Source organism: Populus nigra, chromosome 1, assembly GCF_951802175.1.
Source record: "Populus nigra chromosome 1, ddPopNigr1.1, whole genome shotgun sequence".
NCBI lineage: Eukaryota > Viridiplantae > Streptophyta > Magnoliopsida > Malpighiales > Salicaceae > Populus > Populus nigra.
The window spans coordinates 4,765,155-4,787,812 of record NC_084852.1 but is presented as its reverse complement, the minus strand read 5'-3'; the positions used below and the strand labels follow the sequence as shown (position 1 = coordinate 4,787,812).

At 40.5% G+C, this 22,658-nt stretch overlaps 1 pseudogene; it reads right to left on the bottom strand.

Annotated features, from left to right (window-relative positions):
- LOC133706164 (probable disease resistance protein At4g27220) overlaps nt 1-22,658 on the bottom strand; it is a 28,793-nt pseudogene that overhangs the window by 5,710 nt on the left and 425 nt on the right.

Below are 22,658 nucleotides of genomic sequence, written 5' to 3'. Positions count from 1 at the left end.
TTTTTTTGAAAAAACAAATCCAAAAAATGGATATCATAACTAGTTTATGATCATCTGTTAGGATTTGGCCAAAATGTCAAACTTTTATTTCAAACTTTTGTCCTAGGATTCAGATGTAGACTTTAATATTTGTAGGGTGTAAAATTACACGATAAAATACACTCCCGGGTATTAAAGATACAAGGTGTAAATAAAAGCAAATTTTAAAAAATTCAGACTTTAAAATGGTTAGGATTTAACCCAAATAAGGTAGAGACTACCTTATGAAGGGAGATCTGCCTTGAACCTTAGAAGAGACCAACAAATAGAAACTCGACCTAGAAAGAAATGATCAAACAACAATGCAGCTTACCTTAGGTAGGGTGCATTGGGGGTGATGCGTCTTCCCCTTGCACAACCAGTCCCTTGCTCAGACTCTCGCAGACCATAGGTTCCTAGTGACCATAATACTAGGTGGCGACTCCAAAGAACCAAGCAAAACACAAATAACAAAATAATAAAAAAAATCGCCAGCCGATGCCGCGCGGATTTTGATGTGCGACAGAATGGCGACTCCACTGAGGACGCCTTGTTTGGTCGGACTAAGCTTTGTTTGTTTGATTGTTGATTATCTGTTTTGGTCTGTTTAAATTTACTGTTTCAGCACTTTTATTTCTTGCTCATACATATAAATACATCAAGAATAATATGTTCATGCATTTTTAATTTTTACAAGAAAACCCAATTCTAAGATAGGAGGGGAGTAGCGGTCTGCCCCATGACTTTCAGTCGGGGTTCAGATTCGTGAAACGTCCAACTATGAGCTGAGTGTTTACTTGGTGATAGCGGACACATAGTGCCCGAACCTTCCCTTGTAAACCCCTATACTGCCTTCACGTAAGGTGGTCACTGGGCAGTTCATAGACCTTTTTGAGACCAGCTAGAAAACTTATCCCCCATATAATAACCTAGATTTTTTTTAAACTTTACAGGATTTTTTGAGCTAAGACCATGACTTCCCTTACCTTTTCGGAATATGGGGAAAGATCTGAGATGATGCAAGTAGTTGAAGGGGATTGCCCAAGAACCAAGGTTGAGGAATTACCACACATAACCAAAGTGCATTATTCCGTAGACACCATAAAGAAGTTGGCTCCTCTTCTGGGATATATTGATGAGAACCTGTTTGAGAAGAAGTATGGAAGAATTGCTCATCTAATAAAAATGCCTATTCAGATTTCAGCGGTTAAAGCCTTGATGCATTTCTGGGATCCAAACTACAGATGTTTCACCTTTGGGGATATTGATATGACTCCTACTCTTGAGGAGTATGCTCAGATTCTAAGTTTTCCCAATGATCCCTGCAAAGTATACTTCAGACAAAGAATTGAGAATACAGTTACCGCAGTTGCCAAACTTCTACATTTGGATCCAGTTGACCGATACAGGATATCCAATGGAGGGTTCAAGTGAAAGATGATCGAGAATAAGATGAAGACAGATAAGGAAGAAGGGAAGTTGGGTGAAGAAAGATATCAGATAATTGCTTTTGCCATCTTTGGGTTGGTTCTGTTTCCTTCAGAAGCCGCTGGAATTATCAGCATTGAAGCTGCTAACGCCTTCCTTGAATTTGAAGAGGTAAAGAATAACCCTACTTCAGCTATCTTAGCTGAAACTTTCCTATCTTTGAACCATTGCAGATTACATGGGAAAGGGGCAATGCGATGTTGTATCCCTCTCTTATTCATGTGGATAGTAAGCCACTTGGAAGCATCAAAAGAAGTCTTCAATAATTTCTGGTGGTTTAACACGAGGCCTCTTGAGTTGGTGCTAGCTGAAGAATGGAACGATTTGGATGAAAAGGCATGGGTAGAAAAATACCGAGAACTTCCTCAAACTAATTTCAGATGGAAAGCTCCTTGGGTAAGTGGTTTATCTTACCTCATGAGTTGTGGCGACAAGGCATGGGTTCCTTTGATTGGCTTAACTGGATATATCAGCTACTTACCCTCATTAGTAGCTAGACAGTTTGGAGGTGTACAACACGTGCCAAGAACTTGGGCAGTAGCCGAATGTACTGGTCTGTTTAAAGAAGCTAGCTCTTTGGATATGTTAGACACCATCAGAAATGACTGGAAGCAGCCTGTTTTGGTCTTTAAGGAAGAGCATCAAAAAGAGTGCTTCGTTAGCCCTGCATATTTGATATGGAGGGGTGGCAGTTCATCTAAGATACTTCAAGAGGCAAAAGAGCAAAGAAAAGCCCAAGACAAGTCGTCTGTGACGTTGGAGCTAAAAAGAAAAAGGGTCAATAACGAGGAGGATCTTCGAGAAGAGCTGGATAAGTTGAGGATTGAGCTCGGTAATAGTAAAAAACATCAAAGATTCTTGGAAGAACAACTTTTGAAAGAAGAAAAGATGAAGGCCTCTCTGGATCGGCAGTTGAAGGAAAGAGATGAGCAGATTGTTAAGTTAAAGAAGAACCAGCATGAAGCAAATCAACAACTGAATGAAGGGAAGGCCAAGAATGACGAGTTGGTAAAAAAGCATGTAATAGTGGAGCAAGAATTGGCAAGTCTAAAAAAGGCCTCAGAAAGTAAAAAGACTGCCAGCAAAGAAACAATAGCTTCCTTGAAGAAAGAAAGGGACCAGTATAAATCAAAATGGGAGGCTGAAAAAGAGAGGAGCAAATTAGCTGATCTCGCCCTCAAAGAAGAAAAAAGGTTAAGGGCTCGATATCAGTTGCAAGCTGAAGATGAGGGAGCGGCAAGAAGGGTAGCTGAGTCAGAGATGAAAGGATACCTGGACAAGATAAATGGTATGAGAAACCGGATGTCTGCAATAAAAGCCGAGCTTGCGTCCCGAGAGGAAGAAGCAAATGAAATGCAAGAACAGTTTGAAGAATGGCAAGGCCATATCAACAGTTTCGATGCACAACTAAACACTAAGGTAGCCGAGCTGGATATAGAGAAGGAAGAAATGCAAAGGGCCAGAAATCAGATTCAACAGTTGGAAAAGATGGTTCGAATCTTGGAGACAAACAATGAAACATTAGCCGCCAGTAATGGAACATTGCTTCAAGATAACACCGTGTTCCATTACAAGATTGAACAAACTGACAGGTTAATCGACATGGTGGCTAGAAAGGCAAATGAGCTACGAGCAAAGGCTACCAGGATTGCCAACAACCGCCATAGATACGGGGAATATTTGAATGAAGTTTCCTCTTTCATCAGGATTGTGGCCAATAGAGGGGTATCATTTGAATGAAGACACTTTGTATGAACCACTTTGTACTATGTCTATTTTTGGAACTTTCATAAGGTGTATGGAATTTAATCAATCAATGGAATTGGGTAAAACCTCTTTGTGGGTATCAGATTTCGGATGTTACCTATATTTGGCAAAGGAAGTCATGGATTAGCTCTTTAATCCATATGCATGCATTTGCATTCATGTTTATACATACATTCATTATAACACACATGCATACGCCAGGTCAAAAAATATAGGTCCCCAAAGAACTTACCACACCCGACTTCGAGCAAGGAACATGGAAGATGAAGCACGTGCTTACCGTGAGGCTCATTTCCAAGAAGAGTTGGACTCTTTAAAGGATAGTGTGGCTCGCCTTACCAGCTTACTCGAACAAGTACTAAGGAATACCTCGGGTGAAGGTCCTTCAGCTAGGCCCGCTCCTCTCCCAACAAACCAACCTGAAGAGGTAATGGGAGGACATGCACAGGAGCCCCAACACAATCCAGTTTTCATGCAGTTGCCAACACCCGTACCACCTGTACCAACACCAGTACCAATTGTCATGGATGCATTCGTTAATGAGTCCCACAAAACTAAGCCCTCTGAGGATCTTGATCAAGATAAGATGGCAGCACTAGAGGCCAGGATTAGGGCCATTGAGGGAATAGACTTATATGACCCTGTGCGAGCTGTGGAAATGTGTTTAGTCCCTAATGTGGTGGTACCAAAGAAATTTCGAGTTCCGGAATTTATCAAATACACCGGCACTCAATGCCCTGTTACCCATCTCAAATCTTATTGTAACAAAATGGCAGAAGTAGTTCACGATGAAAAACTACTAATGCATTTCTTCCAAGACAGCTTGAGTGGAGCGGCACTGAGTTGGTATATGAGGTTAGATAATACCAGGATCCATACATGGAAGGACCTCGTGGATGCTTTCATCAAGCAATATAAATACAACATGGATATTGCTCCTGATAGAACCAGTTTGTCTAACTTGGAGAAAGGAGATAAGGAAAGCATAAGAGAGTATGCTCAAAGATGGAGAGATTTGGCAGCACAAGTCCACCCCCCTCTCTTGGAAAAGGAAATGGTTGCTCTGTTTGCTAACACACTAAAAGCGCCATATTATGAACACGTGATGGGTAGTTCGGCCCAACAATTCACGGATTCTGTGGCCGTGGCTGAACGAATAGAACAAGGAGTAAAAAGTGGAAGAATCTCTGCACTTGTGGAGAAAAAAGGTTTCGGAGCGAAGAAGAGCGAGATCGACCATGTCGAAAGTAGTTACAGAAGCAAGAAAGGCCCTTTCCAAACATATAACCCTCAATCCTCTTCACCCCAAGTGGCCAACACCAACTTCAACTTTCCAAGTCCAGCCAGGAAACTTGAACCCCAAAGCCACCAAGTAAAAAACCAAGCTGAAAGTTTCCCCAAAAGAAACTACCGAAGAGCCTCAGAACAATTGCCTCCATTACCGTTACCCCTAAATGAGATGTACCAAAAGCTGCTAAGTATTGGGCAAGTAGTCCCTGTGCCTTTGGTACCCCTCCAACCACCTTACCCCAGCTGGTATAAGCCGGATCTCACTTGCGAATACCATGCCGGTATAGCTGGACACAGCATCCATACTTGCAATGCCTTTAGGAGGAAACTTCTGCAACTGATCAAAGCAGGATGGATATCATTTGAAGATGCCCCTAGTGTCAATGCAAACCCTCTACCCAATCATGCCTCGGGTAGTGGGTCTGTAAACATGTTAGAAGAGGGACACTCAAAAATCTTAAAGGTGTCAATGGATAGGATCTACCAAATGATGGTAGATGCAAGGTATGAAGAGGGTAGCGAGAAATGTTGTGAACTTCATAATGAAAAAGGCCACGTGATCAGCCATTGCGAGGGCTTTCATAAAAAAGTGATGCAAATGATGAGTCGAGGGATGTTGCGAATTGAGAAAGCAACGAATGAAGAGGTGTTCATGATGGAGGCACCAAAGAAAGAGGTGTGTCGAGTACAATTCACTACCGGAAAGCCACCCAGATTGGTCTTGTCCAAACCAGTAGTGGAACATAAAGGGAACTATAGTGCTTTACCTCACGACTATGGGTACTCTTTCAAAAGCACTCCACAACCGCCTATCTTTCAAACAGAAATTGGGGGTTTGACCCGTAGTGGCAGATGTTTCACCCCAGAAGAGTTGGAAAAACAAAGAAAGGCTAAAGGAAAAGAAGGGGCTGACGTAACTGAAGAAATAAACAAACCTGTCACGGAAGGGGAAACCAACGAATTCCTAAAGCTGATGAAACACAGTGAATATAGTGTTGTTGAATAGCTCAAGAAAACACCGGCCAGAATATCATTATTTTCTCTGATTCTAAGCTCTGAGCCACATAGAAAGGCTTTACAAAAGGTACTGAATGAAGCATATGTTCCTCAAGACATCAATCAAGAAACCATGGAACATTTAGTGGGAAGAATCCAAGCCTCAAATTATATATACTTCACTGAAGATGAATTGAGTCCTGATGGCACTGGGCACAACAAGCCGTTATACATTACGGTGCGTTGCAAGGATATTCTGATCGGAAAGGTGCTCATTGATAATGGTTCTGCATTGAACGTGCTACCAATGCATATGTTGAAAGAAATGCTTGTCGATGAATCACACATGAAGCCTAGCACCTTGATGGCGAGAGCATATGATGGTTCGCCAAGGCCGATCTTTGGGACCCTAGAAGTAGAGCTATATGTGGGACCACAAATGTTCTTGATAACATTACAAGTAATGGACATTCATCCATCTTATAGTATATTATTAGGAAGGCCGTGGATTCATACAGCTGGAGCAGTGGCTTCTTCATTACACCAATGCTTGAAGTATATCATGAACGGAATGCTTATAACTGTCAAAGCCGAAGAGACGGTTTCCATGATAAGAAATGTGGCCATACCTTTTATTGAAGCAGAAGATTGTAGAGATGGGAATATTCATGCTTTTGAAATTGTGAATGCAGAATGGGTTCATGAAGGAACAGTGCTGAGAAAGCCTCAAATCCCAGAAACGGCAAAGATGGTTGCCAAATGCTTTTTAAAGAATGGGGTTCCTTTTCAATGTAATCCTGAGACTAAAATGCCCAGCCTGATCAAGCCAAACTATGCAAATCAAAGATTTGGGCTTGGATATAAGCCCAAGAAAGACGATTACAAGCGGGTCACTCAGGTTAAAAGAGAAGCAAGAATGGCGAGAATTGAAGGAAGAGAGCCAGAAGAAGAAGAATTTGTCATCCCACCACTCCGAGTGTCTTTCCCAAGGGCTACAGAAGTGATTAGATCTGGCATAGCGGATCTTCACATCAATACCTTGGAGAGCCAAGAAGAAAAACGAATAGAGGAAGCGGATCTGGAGATAAAGGATGAGGTTTTGCCACAGCTCTCCATTCACACCATTGATGAACCTCCTGCCAGATTTTTCGTGCGAAGATTGGCTGAAGGGGAGGTGTACCAGAACTGGAAGATGGAGCCTGCTCCTATTGTGTTTAAAAAGTAATTGTTCTTGTTTGATAATGTTCGGACTTGTTTGTCTTGTTTTGACTTGTGCTGATCTTGTCGGTATTTTTAGCTCATGATACTGCAAGAATTTTCTATGTTAACCAAGCACTTTTGTTTTAACGAGATCATGCATTTTCTTATGTCCAATCGCGTGCTTGCATTTTTTCTATCTTTTCACGAATCACTCTTACACGAGCACGCCTTACACTTTCAGGAATTCTGAAAGTTCCATCAATCCACAAAATCATTGCACTAAGAATAATTGGCCAAACTTTGATAATATGATTGCAATGGATGATGAAGAATGGGAAGAGGAAGATCTAAAAGAGTTTACTGAGCTGGTAGAAAATTCAGAAAAAGCCTGGGAACCGGCCAGTGAGAAACTAGAAGTCATTAATGTCGGAGATGAACAAGATAGTAAGGAATTAAAGATTGACACTCTTGTCACAACTGAAGAAAGAAATAGACTAGTCTCTCTATTACACGAGTATGTAGATGTTTTTGCCTGGACTTATGCCGACATGCCTGGTCTAGATACTGACATAGTTGTACACAAGATTCCTTTAATCGAAGGAAACAAGCCAATTAAGCAGAAAACCAGACGAATGCGCCCGGACATGTTACTCAAGGTAAAGTCCGAGATACGAAAACAGTGGGATGCAGGGTTTCTAGATGTAGTCCAATATCCACAATGGGTAGCTAATGTGGTCGTAGTCCCGAAAAAGGATGGGAAGATTCGGGTGTGTGTGGACTACAGAGATTTGAATAAGGCGAGCCCAAAAGATGATTTTCCTTTGCCCCATATAGACATTCTCGTTGATAATGCTGCAAGAAATGCCACATATTCTTTTATGGATGGATTCTCTGGTTATAATCAAATTAGAATGGCTGAAGAAGATAAAGAGAAGACCACTTTTGTCACACCATGGGGAACGTTTTGCTATAAAGTAATGCCATTCGGATTGAAGAATGCTGGAGCCACATATCAAAGAGCAATGGTTACCCTATTCCATGATTTGATGCACCAAGAAGTGGAAGTTTATGTGGATGACATACTTGCAAAATCAAAAAAAGAGGAAGATCATGTGCAAGTGTTAAGAAGACTATTTGAAAGGCTTCGAAAATTCCAGCTAAAGTTGAACCCTGCAAAATGCTCATTCGGGGTGAAGACAGGAAAATTATTGGGCTTCATTGTGAGTGGTCGAGGAATAGAAGTTGATCCTGATAAAGCTAAAGCTATCCAGGAGATGCCTGCTCCTAGAACAGAAAAGGAAGTATGAAGTTTTCTCGGGCGCCTAAATTACATAGCTCGATTTATATCCCAGTTGACAGTGACTTGTGAACCAATCTTTCGTTTGCTCAGAAAGAAAAATCCTGGAGTATGGGATGACGATTGTCAAGAAGCCTTCGATAAAATAAAGAGGTACTTACAGAACCCACCATTACTAGTACCGCCAACACCGGGGAGGCCTTTGATCCTGTACTTGACAGTAACAGAAACAGCTATGGGCTGCGTGTTGGGGCAACATGATGAGTCAGGAAGGAAGGAGCAAGCTATCTACTACTTGAGTAAAAAATTCAATGACTGTGAGTCGAGATATACAACAATTGAGAGGTTGTGTTGTGCTTTGGTTTGGAGTGCCAAAAGACTTCGGCAGTATATGTTATACTACACAACCTGGTTGATTTCAAAGTTAGACCCGCTCAAGTATATTTGTGAAAAGCCTTACCTGTCAAGTAGAATAGCAAGGTGGCAAGTGTTGTTGGCGGAATATGACATTGTCTTTATGACAAGAAAAGCGGTAAAAGGAAGCATAATTGCCGATCATCTTGCAGATCATGCCATGGAGGACTATGAGCCACTAAACTTTGACCTCCCAGATGAAGATGTGATAGTAGTTGAGAATGAAAGTGGGGAAAACGATCAGTGGACCCTCTACTTTGATGGGGCAGTAAATGTATCGGGGAATGGAGCTGAAGCTATAGTGATTTCCCCAGAAAATAAGCAGTATCCCGTTTCAACAAGGTTACTGTTTGAATGTACCAATAACACTGCCGAGTACGAAGCCTGCATCATTGGCCTGGAGGCTGCTCTAGAACTTAAAGCCAATAAGCTCGAGGTCTTTGGGGATTCCTTACTAATCATCTGCCAGGTCAAAGGTGAGTGGCAAACCAAGGATGAGAAGTTGAAGTTGTATCAAAGTTATCTCTTGAAGTTAGCCGATGAATTTGAAGAAATCAAATTCACCCATGTGAGCAGAGATAAGAATCAGTTTGCTGATGCCTTAGCAACCTTAGCTTCGATGACACAAGTCGATGCTAAAAGCAGGATACAACCAATAAATATCGAGGCCAGAAGCTTTCAAGCCCATTGTTGCTTTATTGAAGAATCTCCAGATGGGAAACCATGGTACAATGATATCAAAAAGTTTCTCCAGCATCGAGAATACCCTGAAGGGATTTCCAAAACAGATGAAAAGACTTTGAGAAGAATGACTATGGGTTTTTACTTGGATGGGGAAATCTTATATAAAAGGTCATTTGATGGGCTCTGCTCAGATGTTTGAATGAAAATGAGATTGAACAAGCATTAAAAGAAGTCCATGAGGGGATCTGTGCTACACATGCTAATGGGCATACAATGGCGAAACAAATTCAAAGGGCTGGATACTTCTGGTTGACCATGGAGAGAGATTGTGTAGACTATGTGAGGAAATGCCATAAGTGTCAAATATATGGCGACAAAATAAATGCACCTCCGGCACCTCTGTTCAATATGATCTCGCCTTGGCCTTTCGATATGTGGGGTTTGGATGTTATAGGGCCAATCAACCCCAAAGCAAGCAATGGGCATAGATTCATTTTGGTGGCCATCGACTACTTCACCAAATGGGTAGAAGCCAGCTCTTATGCCCATGTAACACAGAAAGTAGTCAAGAGATTTATTGAAAAGGATTTGGTCTGTCGTTATGGTCTGCCAGCAATGTTGGTAACTGACAACGCCCAGAATTTTAATGGGAAGCTGATTGACGAATTGTGCACCAAATGGAAGATTAAGCATCTCAACTCTTCCCCTTATAGACCAAAGATGAATGGGGTAGTCGAAGCAGCTAACAAGAATCTCAAGAAGATTATCCAGAAAATGGTGGTCACCTACAAGGATTGGCATGAGATGCTCCCCTATGCACTTCATGCGTATCGTACCACTGTTAGAACTTCTACAAATGCCACCCCATACTCTTTAGTATATGGAATGGAAGCGGTTGTGCCCTTGGAAGTAGAAATCTCATCACTGCGGATTCTGAAGGATGCAGAACTGGACGAATCAGAATGGGCAAGGTTTGAGCAACTAAACTTGATCACTGAGAGAAGACTATCAGCTATTTGCCATCACCAGTTATATCAAAGCAGGATGGCCAAAGCTTACAACAAGAAGGTCAAACCAAGGGAGTTCAAGGAAGGGGATTTGGTGTTAAGAAAGATCCCACTAGCATCAGGAGAAGATCAAAGCAAATGGGCACCAAACTAAGAAGGGCCATATGTGGTGAAAAAGGCTTTTTCTGGAGGGGCTTTAATTCTGACTAATATGGATGGAAGGGATCTACCAAGGCCTGTAAACTCAGATGTTGTAAAGAAGTACTATGCCTGATGTACTTACCTATATCAATCAATGAAATTGAAGTTTGGCCAAGATTTCTTTAGTGTGTTCCCCCCTAAAAAAAAATTATGCATGATCCCATGTTTTGATAGAAATTTTTGGGAATTCAAAGTCTTAGTACAAGACTAAAATCAAAGAGATGTTTGTTCTAACAAACAAGTTCTGAAAATTCAAGTGATATCCTAACACTCACCTGAAAGACAACCCAAAACACTATGAAGTGACTCCAAAAGCTGGGTTTTATTTGCATGAATAATGAGAAATCACTCTGCATACTCGCATGAACGCAAGGCTTATCGATCCTAATTGCATGCATTTGAGATGAAGAAAGGCCATCTTTGATAATCCTTTCACAAGGCTAAAATATATCCTTTGAAGTCCCCTTTTGAGCCTAATACATTTTCCTTGAAAAATAACCTTGGCTAGGATCACACCCTACACTGGGGGGCAAGTGCAAAAAATCCTCAATGATTGAAAGTGCCCAAATGACTCTTGGGGGCATGAAAAAGTCATCAATGATTGAAAGTGCCCAAATAACTCTAGGGGGCATAAAAAGTCTTCAATGATGGAAGTGCCCAAACAATACTGGGGGGCATAAAAGAAAATTCTCTATCATCAAAGGTGCTCATACAAAGCTGGGGGGCATAAAAAAAATCCAAAGGATCAAAAAATTTTGAAAAAAAAAGAAGCCAATGCAATGATGCTCAAAATCAAATGAAGAAAACAAAAAGAAAGAGCCCAAGCCCAACACTATGGGGCACCGTGGACCATGTTACAAATTAATTCCAAGGTCCATAAATCTATGAACAAAAAAGTTTGGGATATAAGCACTAGTGATCCTTAGTCTTAAAGTCCCTTAACACCTTTTGAGCCTATGAATATCCTTTTCTTCATAGCCAATAGCCCAAGCCTACATTACGTGCCTAATCAAGCCCTTTCTGATCAAAGGCGAGCAATCTGGATCGGTAGGCAATGTTTTCTCATGCGAACTGAAACATTATTCATGCAAATAAAATGAATGCTTTGAAAAATGGTTCTCAATAACCCTTAAATTGAAATTTCAACCTTTTGTGACCAACCCGATGTCACTTCATATTTTTCAAAATAAAAACAAAAAGTTTCCATCATTTCTGAAAACCTCTCCATAGGAATCACTTGAATTTTGTCAGAATGAGTTCTGCTTTGAATCGATGTCAAAATGATTTCTGTGTCTGGAATAGCTTTGAAATTCCAAAAACTCTGCAAGAAAACAACTCCTTGTCAAAAACCAAACTTTTCTTCACCTAACCTCATCCTCAAACCTGATTTGAATACTTGGGGGCATGATCAAGCTGGAGAGCAATTCACCAAAACACATAGGGTTGGCTCCATGATTCCCCTTCTAAGAAAATAGGAAATGTTGGGTTAAGCTGGAGATCTCTTCAGATAAAGGTTTGAGGGAAGGTGTATGTTGATGTCATATCCTGCCCGAGGGTCAAGATCACAAGATGTGACTCGAGCAAGCAAGAGCGAAAAGAGACATCAAAGTTTACTATCAGACACTCCAACTCTTGAGAAAAGAAAGGCACCATGAAGAAGAGGGGACCTATATTTCTCAGGTAAGTATACATGCATATTGATCACGATGCATCCTCGACATATCGGTGTCTTACCATCACCTCCTTTTTGAGCGAGCATTGAGCCCCCATCATTCAGATAGTATGCTTTCCGGCCCTACCTTCTTCCTTTTGAGTGCGCCTTAGAGCCTTTAACCATCTTAGGTAGTGTGTTTTCTAACCATACCTCCTTTTAGTGTGCTTTCGAGCCATCACACCCTAGGTAGCGTGTCTTCCAACCGTACCTCCTTTTAATGTGCCTTAGAGCTAACAAACACCTTAGGTAGCGTGTTTTCCAACTCTACCTCCCTTTTGAGTGCGCCTTAGAGCCTTTAACCATCTTAGGTAGTGTGTTTTCTAACCATACCTCCTTTTAGTGTGCCTTCAAGCCACCAACCACGTTAGGTAGTGTGTTTTCCAACCTTACCTCCTTTTAGTGTGCTTTCGAGCCATCACACCTTAGGTAGCGTGTCTTCCAACCGTACCTCCTTTTTTATGTGCCTTCGAGCCATCACACCTTAGGTAGCGTGTCTTCCAACCGTACCTCCTTTTTAATGTGCCTTCGAGCCATCACACCTTAGGTAGCGTGTCTTCCAACCGTACGTCCTTTTAATGTGCCTTAGAGCTAACAAACAGCTTAGGTAGCGTGTTTTCCAACTCTACCTCCCTTTTGAGTGCGCCTTAGAGCCTTTAACCATCTTAGGTAGTGTGTTTTCTAACCATACCTCCTTTTAGTGTGCCTTCAAGCCACCAACCACGTTAGGTAGTGTGTTTTCCAACCTTACCTCCTTTTAGTGTGCTTTTGAGCCATCACACCTTAGGTAGTGTGTTTTCTAACCATACCTCCTTTTAGTGTGCCTTCAAGCCACCAACCACGTTAGGTAGTGTGTTTTCCAACCTTACCTCCTTTTAGTGTGCTTTCGAGCCATCACACCTTAGGTAGCGTGTCTTCCAACCGTACCTCCTTTTAATGTGCCTTAGAGCCAACAAACACCTTAGGTAGCGTGTTTTCCAACTCTACCTCCCTTTAAGTGCGCCTTAGAGCCATCAACCATCTTAGGTAGTGCGTTGTCCAACCCTGCCTCTTTTTAAGAGCTCCTTCGAGTCCTAACCTTTTAGGTAGTGTGTTTTTCTAACCTTACCTCCTTTCGAGTGCGCTCTCTAACCCTCAAGAGGATTCATCATTCCTCAACAAGATGAGTCAACCATATCTCATCCTTTTCTTCTTCTTTACAACGCTTATTATCTAAAGTCTCTTACGAGACTTTCTACCATAAGCATTGTAAAGAGGGGGGCAACTGTCATCACCCAATTTTGGGTGATTCCCCAAAATTCGTTTTTTCCAAAAAATAATAAAAAAATAAAAAATTCAAAATCAAAAAATAAAATAAAGGCTGACAATGTGGAGAAAGCTGATCAAGAAAGACTGCCAAAATAGGCCGGGAAACCAAGTCGCAATTTTTGAAGGAGATTCAAGACCTATTGGCACCCCATTGTGCCCAAAAATAGAAAAGTGCAAATTTAAAGGTCAAATTAAATGAGTGTTGGACGAATTTGCATAAAAATTAAGTCTAATGACATAATTAAATTTTTAATGGGCCAATTTGATTTAATCATGGGCCAAATTAAATTTTAATTATGTTTAAGAATTAATTTAGGTCCAAATGAAGGAATTAATTAAGTGCAAGGACTTAAATTATACTTTAAATGGGTCAAATTAATTTTATTTGGGGCTTAATTGGTGAAAAATTAAGTTTGGGAGCCTAATTTGGGCTTAATGAAGAAGATTGGAATTTTAAGAGACCAAATTTAATTTTTACCAAGTTAATTGATTGGAATCAGGGGTCAAATTGCAAGAAAATTGAAGTTTTGGGGCCAATTAGGGGTTAAATTGACAAAATCCAAAGCCAAGGACCATACTGCAAGAGGCGCCAAACTGCAGGGGCCAAATTGACAAAATCTGGGGGGCCAAATTGAAGACATTGAAAGTTTAACAGCCAATTAGGGACTTAATTGAAGCAATCCGAGACCAAGGACCAAAACGTAAGACGCGCGCAAGAGGAAGGATTGATGTGAAATCTGGCGCTTTGGCGCCAGTTTTTCATTTAAATGAAACGACGCGTTTTGGGCAAAACAACGCCGTTTCATGCGTTAAAAAAAAAAAAAGGGGGGCAGGACCAGGCGACGCGTCGCCTGGTACTGTTCATCTTCTTCTCCACTGAGCTGCCCGAGTGGCCGACTTCAAGCCTTGTTTTCGGCCTCGTTTCTTCCTCCAAATCCGACAACGCGTGCACCAAAATATCCACCTGAAACCCCTTTATCCTCGAGAATGGTCCGGTCGGATCGAAAAACTTTGAAACGGCTTCGTTTATTGGCCCAAAGTGGCCACCTCGTTCAGTCTGCAGCCTTGGATTGCCAAAATTTGGCAGTTCGAGGTGCACACTTTGAACCAACGGTTTGGATTCCTCGAGTCGAATCAAGGGCTGAGACATTTTCCCCGTTGAAGACAAGATTACCCTCTTTCCAGCCCTATAAATAGGAGCCAATTCCACGCTCAAGGGACGGAGAAAATCGAGCTCAAAGTTGGCCGAAAACCAGCCTTCTGTATTCATTTTTCCTGCAAACAATCCTTTTTCCGCTTCCTCTCTCCACCGTGGCCTTCAGCCACCACCACCTTCATCACCTGGCTTCTCACCATCATCTCCACCTCCAGTAGCCATAAAACCATCTCACGTGACAGTTGCACCACTTCTCTCCCTCTCTCCTCTATAAAAATCTTCTCCTCTGCCACCGCGACTCCCTCCAGGGGTAGCAGTTCCCTCCTCAGCCACACCAACAGCTCCATCCGTGAGCTTTCCTTCTCCTCTGCAGGACTCGTTTCCTTCTTCTTATAGCCGTGACCAGTGCACGCCGCCGGCCTCACCACCTCCAGGTGCACCGCTCGCCACCAGCTAGGTCGCCGACTCTCTCCTCTCCACGCCAGGTAAATTCCTAATCCCCCTCTCCCGATTTTGCATAGCCACTGCATGCAGAATTCATTTCTGCATGCAGTGGCTAATTAATTAGCCATGTAATTGGGCTGGGCCAGACGGGCCGGGTCTGGCCCAGCCCAAAAAAAAAGAATAGGACCTGTTGGGCCGAGACCGGCCCAACCCAAGGGTCCTGGACCGGACCAAGGGCTTGGCCCGGTCCAGCCCACTTTTTTAATTTTAATTAATAAATAAATTTAATTAATAATTATTATATATTAAAAAAATTCAAAAAAAATATATAAAAAAATTAAAAATCACTTAAAAAAAAAGTGTTTTTCTTAAATTTGTTTTTACCAAGGTTGCTTGATATTGGGTTGTATACTTACATGTTAAGATACAAGTCCGGTATTAAAATACCCGGTTTTCTCCAAAAAAAAAAGAAAAAAATTTGAAAAAATATTTTATGCATACGGCCAAGTCCTAAATAATTTTCCAAGCATGTTTGTTTCCAAAAACAAAAAAATTTGCATCTTTCTCACGTTTTTTTTGAAAAAACAAATCCAAAAAATGGATATCATAACTAGTTTATGATCATCTGTTAGGATTTGGCCAAAATGTCAAACTTTTATTTCAAACTTTTGTCCTAGGATTCAGATGTAGACTTTAATATTTGTAGGGTGTAAAATTACACGATAAAATACACTCCCGGGTATTAAAGATACAAGGTGTAAATAAAAGCAAATTTTAAAAAATTCAGACTTTAAAATGGTTAGGATTTAACCCAAATAAGGTAGAGACTACCTTATGAAGGGAGATCTGCCTTGAACCTTAGAAGAGACCAACAAATAGAAACTCGACCTAGAAAGAAATGATCAAACAACAATGCAGCTTACCTTAGGTAGGGTGCACTGGGGGTGATGCGTCTTCCCCTTGCACAACCAGTCCCTTGCTCAGACTCTCGCAGACCATAGGTTCCTAGTGACCATAATACTAGGTGGCGACTCCAAAGAACCAAGCAAAACACAAATAACAAAATAATGAAAAAAATCGCCAGCCGATGATAAAAGCGAGAAATGCATCTTTGTCGGATATGGTGAAAGAAGGATGGGATACAAGCTGTATAATCCCATCACGAAGAAGGTGATTATGAGTAGAGATGTTATCTTTGAAGAAGATAAATCTTGGGAATGGAATGATGATAAAGAAGCAGTCAAATGGATCAACATTGATTTGATCCTTGAAGGTGAAGAAGTACCAACAGTACTTGTCGAAGAACCGATTGTGCCAGCAGCTGAACCACAAAGTCCGGTGATTATGCCAGCAGCTGAACCACAAAGTCCGGTACACAGATTCCTTGTATTCAACAGGAGGAACTCACCAGGAGCATCATCATCAACACCACCATCAACATCCTCATCAGAAGAACCAAGAAGGATGAGAAATCTTGAAGAGCTGTACGATGCCACTCAAGTAATGGAAGATACAAATTTGTTTTGTTTCTTTGCAGATGATGACCCACTTAGCTTCAACAAAGCTGTCACAGAAGAGAAATGGATTAAATCAATGGATGAAGAAATACATGCCATTGAGAAGAATGATACCTGGAAGCTGACTTATCTACCAGAAAACAAAAAAGCAATAGGTGTCAAAATGATCCACAAGACGAAAGCCAAATTAGTGGATAAAGGCTACAAGCAGAAAGAAGGCATTGAAAGGAGAAGTGTTCATGCTTGGCATGACATCCCTCGATTGAGTTTAAAGGGGAGATTTGTTGAATACTAAACTCAATCTAGAAGGTCAAGGAAGGCAACCACCGGCCAGCCAACCACCAGCTATGACCAACCAGCCGCCAGCCACCAGCCGCAGCCGCCAGCCGCCTTCACACCATTGGCCGCCAGCCGCCTTCACACTTGAAGGTTGAATTATCTTGTTTTGAATTCGTGTATAAATAGCAAGCTGAGCTTATGCTATTATGTGTGGGAGAGAGTGGAGAGAATAAAGAGAAACACTAGAGAGAAAAGAGAGGGCGTGTATTGTTAAGCTTGTTGTGTTTATTTTGCTCCTGTAAGTTTTTGTTCTTCAAATAAAACTTTGTGTTTTATCCCCTCTGAGTGTTTCAAAGCCACCACCAGTGGTTCCTCCCACCAACACCTTCAACTTCTCCAAATGAGGGAATAAGAAATCACAGCATCCGAAACTAAAATAGACAATACTTGATAATTGTTCCAGCGACAGCTCATTTAGATTAGGAAGCACCATCTCCTTCTCAACGTTGACAGGTGAAGCACGATCATCCTGCACAAATACTCCCAATAATTGAGAGGCTTCACTTACTCTCAGTGTTTGCAGCTTTGGGAGACCTAAAGCCATGGCTACTGGGAAGAGACTCTCCAACTTGTTGCATTCTCTAATCTCAATTTCAAACAAATCGGGGAAGCATAAAGATTGAAGATGATCTCCTGGCAATATCTAATCCTTTTCATCATCATTATCCCTAGCAATGATTTGCTCCAATTCCTCACAGGACAATATCTTTAGGACTTTCAGTTGAACTAGACTGACAATCATGCTGCATGTGAATACATGTGTCAGTCTCTTACACTCAACCACCTCCAAAGTAGTCAATTTACTCAGCACGAGACCCTTCCATAAACACCTCATGTCAGGCAGGGATTCCAAGCATAATGTTTCCAAATTTGTCAACCCCTGCATCAAAAGAAAACAACGATACCAATTTGTTAGATATCACTCCTAATAAATTTTGTGCACTTTGGAACTACATAATTAATTTCTAGGTAGGATTTCATTACAATAATTAATTTCTTTTTTTTTGATAATTACAATAATTAATTTCTTACTTCTTAAGCCCTTTATCAAGAGACAAGGAATGACACAGTTAGACAACTCCTTTTAAATTTAGTGGATGGCTAAAGGATTTATCTCCACTTATCAATTACTTCAGTTTCAGAAATTTAAAGGAAGAAATCAACATGAATTGAAGTTGACAATTTAAATTAAAAAGCAAAAAAAATATTGGAGAAATATAAAGGACGTACTTGGAGCTGTGCAAACAAATTTCCCAATTCTTTGTGGCCATTGATTTCTAGAATTTGCAAAGAAGGCAATTGGGCAGCAAAATTCTTCGGACCAAAAAAGCTGCAATTTGAAAGAGACAATCTTCTTAGCTTAGGGAACTTGATGATGGCATCTCTGGTGAGTGCATCTCCTTCTACACTGTAAAATATTTGCTTTAAATTACGAGCTTTAAAAATCCGCATGTCTTCCAGGTTCAGAAGGCTTGGAGACACAGAGACAGGGAGGACATATTCCAGTTTACCACAGTCTTCTATGAAGATATTTTTTAAGTTTGGGATGCAAAGAGACTCTGGAATTATCTCCCTTTCACCGTCATCTTTTTTGATAATATGCTTCAATTCACTGTATTTACTTATGTAAAGTCTTTCTAGCTTTGGCAAATTTTGAACAAGGGACGGTGTCAAGAAAAATGTCAGTTTGTCCAGAGAATCCAAACTCAGATGAACAACACTTTGAAGGCTGACATATCTGGTGGCCCCTTCCATATACATTTGAGCTCAGGTAAACGTGACAGCCCTAGCATTGTTAAAGATGACAGCAACGGCAGCTCCTTCTCCTCATTGCTTCCTTCATCGGCCTCACCTAATTCAAATACCTCTTCCAATGATTTGCAGTTGGAAATGTTCACCCTCCTTAGATTTTTCAAAGCTCGCAGCAATTTTGCTGGAAACGGAGTGAGAACATCCCCACAATCGTACACATGTACATATTCTAATCTTTGTAAGAAGTCGTTTTGCTGTCCATGGGCGGCCATTTTATCAGAGAACAATATTATATTTTTTCACACTCATAAAAACAATTTATATGATGTATAAATAGGGGAAAAAATAGAAAAAACAGGATTAAATACTTCTTAGAGATTACATATTAGAGATAAGTTGAATAATAATTAGATTTTTGCGAAAAAAAGGTTAATACAACTCCTAATAATTAATTAGTTTCATGTAAAAAATAAAAATAAAAATAGTAACTAATAATTTTATTTTAGTTATGAAGTTAATAAAATTTTAAAGATATTTTAATTGACGTAAATATTTGAACACAAAAGTTATGTTCTTATATATTAAATCTAACAGATAACATGATTTCTATGATTAATTTTTGGTAACAACAATGAGGCAGTTAAGTTTCTTATATTTATATATGTTTAGATAAAAAAAATCATAAAAAATAAAAATAAGCTACTATGTTTGTTATATAATTAAAAAAAAAATCATAAAAAATCAATTCTGCACCTCTTCTAACTCTACACAAGATGGAGGAAGAAAAAGTAAATTATCGCAATTGACAATTTAAATTAATGGAGAAATATAAATTACGTACTTGAGACAAAGAGACATATTCCAGTTTACACAGTAAGATATATAGAGTTTTTAAATTAGTGGAGAAATATAAATTACGTACTTGTAGCTGTGCCAACCAATTACCCACTTCTTCGTGGCCTTCAATGGTTAAGTTTTGCAAAGGCAATTGAGCATCAAAATTCCTTGGACCTAAAAAGTTGTAATTTGATCTGAGCTCAAGAGACAATTCTCTTAGCTGAGGGAAATTGATGATGCCATCTCTGTTGTGAGACAAATTCCAGTTTACCACAGTAAGATACAAGGAGAGTTTCTAATTTTGGGAAGCAAGGAGACTCTGGAAATATTTCCTTTTCACCATTCTCTTCTCTGATAATATTTTTTAATTCACTGCAATATCTTATTACAAGGGATTTCAGCTTTGGCAAATTTTGAGCGATAAACGGTGTGAAGATAAATGTCAATTTATTCAGAGAATTCAAATACAGACGAACAAGACTTTGGAGGCTGACATGTCTGGTGGGCCCTTTCCATATACATTTGAGCTCAGGTAACCGTGACAGCTGTAACAGTGTTAAAGATGACAGCAGCGGCATCTCCTTCACCTCACTGCTTCCTTCATCAGCCTCACCCAATTCAAATACCTCTTCCAATGATTTACAGCTCTTAATATCCACACTCCTTAGATTTTTTAAACCTTGCAGCAATCTTGCTGGAAACAGAGTGAAAACATCCCCACAATCCCTCACTTCTACAGATTCTAATCTTTGTAAGAAGCCTTTTTGGGTGGTCAATTCTATGTTTTTTAAACCCTCTATTCTCCTAAAAACAATATGAGACACCGTAGGAAACAACTGCTCAAATGTCTTCGCATTTAAGGATGTGGCGCTAGTATCACCCAAAATTAATCTTGTCGAGGTTGGGTATCGTCCTGCCTCAAACCGATCCCCAAACTTTATATCATATTCTTTAGCATTCCCTAATATTATATCATATTTGTGCAAGCTGGGAAAAACAAAATCTCTGGGAATGCATTCAACCTTCGCTATCTTCAATGATAATACAGCTAAATGAGACAACGAATTTAGTTCTTTTAGGCTTGCATTCATTCCTCCTGTGCTGTCACATCCATCAACATCCCATCCCTCAAAGCTGCGACCCCCGATCAACAGCTCTTCTAACTTCTTCAACCTTCCAATCAAATTCACAGGGATCCTTCTTAGCCATCCACAACCTTTCACATCCAACAACCTTAGCTCCTTGAGCTCTCCTATTTCACCAGGTAATTCATCAATGGATAAGCACCGTCTAAGACCAAGAATCTTAAGTCTCTGCAGCTTTCTCAACCAAATGAGGTATTTACGTTCACACTCCATCAACACCAACGATTGAAGTTTCGTTGAGAGTTCGAGTGATTGCAATGACAAACACCCTCCCTTCAGAGACAAAACTTCAATTTCTTTCATCCCTTCAAAAAACCTCTTTGGAACAATCAAACCATCATCCAGTTCTAATAATAGAACTTTGAGCTGTGGACATTCCAATCCTTCAGGAAGTTCGGTTAGTTTATTGCCCATTAACGAAATTGTTTCACAAGCTTCCAAGCTTTTGATACTCATCGGCCACTCCTTCAACCCAATGCCAGCCTTTACCATGAATCCATATTCTTTTGATGACGCTATCCGAATAGCAACATCACGAACCAAGTCATGCATTTCACATGTTCATCAGATTCAGTGTCCAACAGCATGCAACAATCTTTGAGTTTTTTTATTTCCACATAAACTCGTTTCCTTGCATCTCCAATGGACTCCACATCTTGATGTAACTCATACCCAACTGCGTATCTCGTCAAGTCATCGATTGGAATGTTATAATCTTCTGGAAATAAACAGCATAGCAAGAAACATAACTTGGTTTCCTTGCTCTTCAAATAATCATAGCTCAACTTAAGACATGCATATGCAGTTTTCTGTTCCTCAATGTATTCCATGTCCAGAAATTGAGAGTTTTTTAGCTGTCTAAATGCTACTTCCCACTCAACTTCAGATTTATCTCTTAGAGCCGTTCCCACTGTCACAAGTGCTATAGGCAAGCCTTGGCATTCTCTCGCAACCTCCCTTGCCACTGTGTTCAAGGTAGAGTCCCCATCACGTAAACCTGCATTGATTCTGAATAAATCCCATGCTTCATCTTCAGATAAGACTCTTAAAAACACTTTTTGCTGGCACTCCATAGAAGAACATATGCCTTGAAGACGTGTTGTTAGAAGAATTTTACAACCCCTGTGATCATCTCCAAATGGGATCCCTATCTCTTTCAAGTCAATATGTTTCCAAATTAACATCATCCAGGATAATAAGCATCTTCTCCACTTGCTTCAGTCTCTGCCATAATCGATCTGCTCTCCCTTCTTTACTCTTTTCTATAATATCCAGACCTAACTTATCTGCCAGTCGATCCTGGATGTCTGTGACATTTGGATTCTGGGACACCGTAGCCATGAAAACTTTAGGAAAAAGCTGCAACTCTTTGCCTCTCCTGCCTACTTCTTTCACCAGGGTGGTTTTACCCACCCCTCCCATGCCGTACAGTCCGATCATATTGACGTTGTCATCTTTGAGAGCTTTCATGATCTGTTTCAAAGCTTCTTTTGACGATTCTGAGGGCGTGAATTCCTTTGACGGGAGAAATTCTATGGGCTGAGGATGAGCTTTGTGGGCCACTGTTTTAAACTTTTCGCTAATTTGTCCAAGTTTTCTGAAAGTCTCCGACTTCTTGGCCAGTGCCTTGCTTAACTTGAATTGTCGCATGCAGTTTGGGCACCAAGTAAAGCATTTGCCATTTTTTCCTATTTCATTTTCCAAGGGCTTCGCACCTTCAATTTTGTTGTTTGCATCTTCCAGCCACTTTTTGACATCTTTCTTAATTTCTTCAGCATTCCTTTCAGCATCTTCGACATCTTTTTGAAGACCATGTAGTGCTAAAGCAAGGTTCTCCTTTCGTTCATTGAATTCTTTAACAAAATTGTTGGAACAGAACATGTAACGGAACTGCCTTCCTACTGGTTCCACCATGAGTTCTGTTAGCATAGCTATAATGGATCCACCAGCACTTTCGATAGCCATTTTCCACCAGTCTGAAAGACATAGGAATAAGGATACAGAACGTGAGAGTGAGTCAGTATATGTGATACAGAACGTGAGAGTGAGTCAGTATAAGTAAAACAGGCGCAGAGAGAATGGGAATA